The sequence below is a fragment of the Cetorhinus maximus genome, unplaced genomic scaffold (genome assembly GCF_964194155.1).
Source record: "Cetorhinus maximus unplaced genomic scaffold, sCetMax3.hap1.1 HAP1_SCAFFOLD_1213, whole genome shotgun sequence".
NCBI classification, from domain to species: Eukaryota; Metazoa; Chordata; class Chondrichthyes; order Lamniformes; family Cetorhinidae; genus Cetorhinus; species Cetorhinus maximus.
Window position 1 is genome coordinate 3677 of NW_027597155.1, and position 2948 is coordinate 6624.

The 2948-nt window shown below is 46.8% G+C and overlaps 1 pseudogene; it reads right to left on the reverse strand.

Moving 5' to 3' along the window:
• Positions 1-781: 781 nt before the first annotated feature.
• LOC144675889 (homeobox protein EMX1 pseudogene) lies at positions 782-1142 on the reverse strand (annotated as a pseudogene).
• Positions 1143-2948: the final 1806 nt, after the last annotated feature.

Here is a 2948-nt window from a genome sequence, read left to right on the forward strand (position 1 = left end):
GGGAAATAAAATTGTAATCGCGTTTTTAAAAAAACAAACGGTTTAAAAGCCTTTTATTTTCAAGTTTAATATTGGCTACGAATTCATTTTGCACTTTTTTCATACCTTTCCCCCACCACCCCCACCCGCACTCCGAATCAAGGACATATCGTTAGGCAAGGCCGTTTTCCAGCGATGCTCAGATATATAGAGGTTCTGGTAGTCAAATAGACATTCACCTATCTTACATTGTACATAAATATAAACCCCCACAAACAAGCCCACACACACACACACAACACACAACACACACTCAGGCAGATATACAAACACACACACACACTTGGTACATAAACGGGATTGTCAATGCCGAAGTTACAGTTATGTTATATTAACAAAATTATATTTGTTTGTTACGATGGTTTACACCGATTTTATATTTGTAGGGGCACAATCGCATTGCTCTCTTAAAATTACATATGAATTATAAAGAGAAGTTACAATTTATATTTACAACCTCATCTCATCTTTACAACATTTACAGATACCAATAACGTGCGGCATATTTAGAAGCTATATATATATATATATAAATATAGATTATATAAAGGTCTCCCCCGTGTTGTGTGCGGTGCATTTTCTATCTACTGTAGTTTCTGTACAGACAGCGAACGGTTTTGCGTCGCCAGTTTCCATATATTCCAGCTCCCACTTTCCTTCCTATAAAACTACCGTTTCCCCCTCCCTTCGCCCTCTCGGCTTCGGAGTGAATTCTGCCCCTTCACCTGAACGCCCGGCTTACCTGGAAATCGGTGGCCGAAGAAGCGGTTCCTCAAGACCCAGGGGTAAAAGTTGAGCGGGTCCCTGTGCTGGGGGGCGAAGAACGGGTGGTGAGCCTGCAGGTGGGTGGCCGCCGCCGCCGTGGTCCCCAGCTGGTGGGGGTGGACGGGCAGCGAGGGGTGAGCGACCGACTCCTGGAACACGAGGTCCGGCCCGGCGTAGAGGGAGCGGGCGGCCGTCTGGAAGCTGCTGGCGAAGGCATCGGCCGGGGGCGGGTAGACGACAGCGGTCGGACGCAGCGGTTCCTCCGGGGACAGCGGGCTGTGATCCTTGGCTACCAGGGACTCGATGGTGAAGCAGCGTTTGCTGGCGGAGTGGAACATGATTTTTTTTTTGGGAGGGAGGGGGGGGGAGGGGGGTTGGGGTGGTGGGGTGGGGAGGGGGGCGTCGGGTTTTTGTTTTAAAAAATAAAGGATTCAATGGGATAAAGAATTGGGCTCTTCGGCTGTTGTGTGTGTTGTGTGTGTGTTGTGTGTGTGTGACACGGTGGTTCGATGTGGGTAGACGGTAGAGAGTGAGGAGTAGACCTGTCAGGGCAGCAGATAGTGCAAAGCCATTCAGAGAAGTGTTGACTAGCTCTGAGAGGCAAGTGCACACAAACCCAGGAACTTATTAGAGCCCACAGTGTGTTTCTGTTGTGGGTTATTTTTTTTTTTCGAGACGGGAGAGGAGGTGGAGCAGGGAGTGGGGTGGGGTGGTGGTGGGGGTGGGCGGGAGTTGAAAGGGACAGGGAGTCCTGTTGACATAGGCACCTGACTGTGCGATTGGCAGGCAGGTTTTCACCTGCCCCTTCGGAGAGGGAGGGGGTGGGTTACAGAGGGAGGGAGAGGACACACCTGGAGCGAATTCCCATGGGGGGGAGAGGGGGGGGTGGTGGCTGGAGAGAGTTTTCAGGGGGTGGGGAGGAAGGGTGAAGGCGGAGTCCGTCTCCCTCTCTCACCTCCTTACCTGCGCTGAGTGGAAGAAGGGGATTCGCTCTCGGGCCGCGGGCGCGATTTCTCTCGACATTGAAAACCGCTGGAAACGCTCAGCCGGTCAGGCAGGACCCTGTGGGGGTGGGGGGGAGGTGGGGGGGAGAGAGAAACAGGTCAAGGTCCTTTCGCCAGAGGATGGTCTCTCCGGTGAAAGGTCATCGACTCTGTCTCTCTCTCCCCACCTCAAGCACCGCCTGACCCACTGAGTCTTTCCAGCATTTTAACTGTTCTTCAAATTTGGGAATTCCAAAATTTAGTTTTTTTTTCTGACACATGACAAGAGTTCGGTATTTCTAACTCAAGATTCTCCTGGAAGTACAGCTAGATTTCTCTCTCTCTCTCTCTCTGAGGATATTTATCCAACAGCGCGGCTCACACTACACCTTTCATATTTTAATCCGTGCTTCGTGTCAATGTGTAATTGTGAAGTGCATATTGACCGCATGTTGTCCAGATTCTACCGCAGCTTCTCGTTGTATAGGATTTAACCTCACAGGCAGTTATTATTCATCTCTGCAGGTCAGGAGCCGTGGTGTAGGACAGCACCAGGAATGAAAGGAGGTAATGGAGCTGCGGGTGATAAATTTTACTCCAAGGTTCAGCTGAAAGATTAGAACGAGAAGGATGCAGCGGTCGCTGAAGTTTGGGACTGAGTTCGAGGTGAACTCGAGGTTTCCTGCAGAGAATGGTTTGGAGTTCAGTAAGAACGAGAGGGGAATTATATGTGTGTGTGTGTATATATATATATAATGTGTGTTAATATGTGTGTGTTTGCGTGTCTGAAGATTATTATGAGTGAAGGATTTATATATATATATACGAGTATGAATATTGTTATAAATGTGTGAAAATTGTTATGTGTATGAGTGTGAAAATTGTTGCATAATGTGTGAAGATTGTTATATATGTGTGTGTGTCTAAAGATTGTTATATCCGTATGTGAAAATTATTATATCATATTTGAAGATTGTTATTGATATAATAATTTTCACATACGGATATATTACAATCTATAGTCACACATTTCTATATATTAGCTTCACACATTCTGCGAACAGTTTTGTGTTGCCAGTTTATTATATTTATTATAGTTCCCGTCTTCGTTATATATGTGTGGGGAAATTTTTATGTATGTGTGTGAAGATTATTATATAA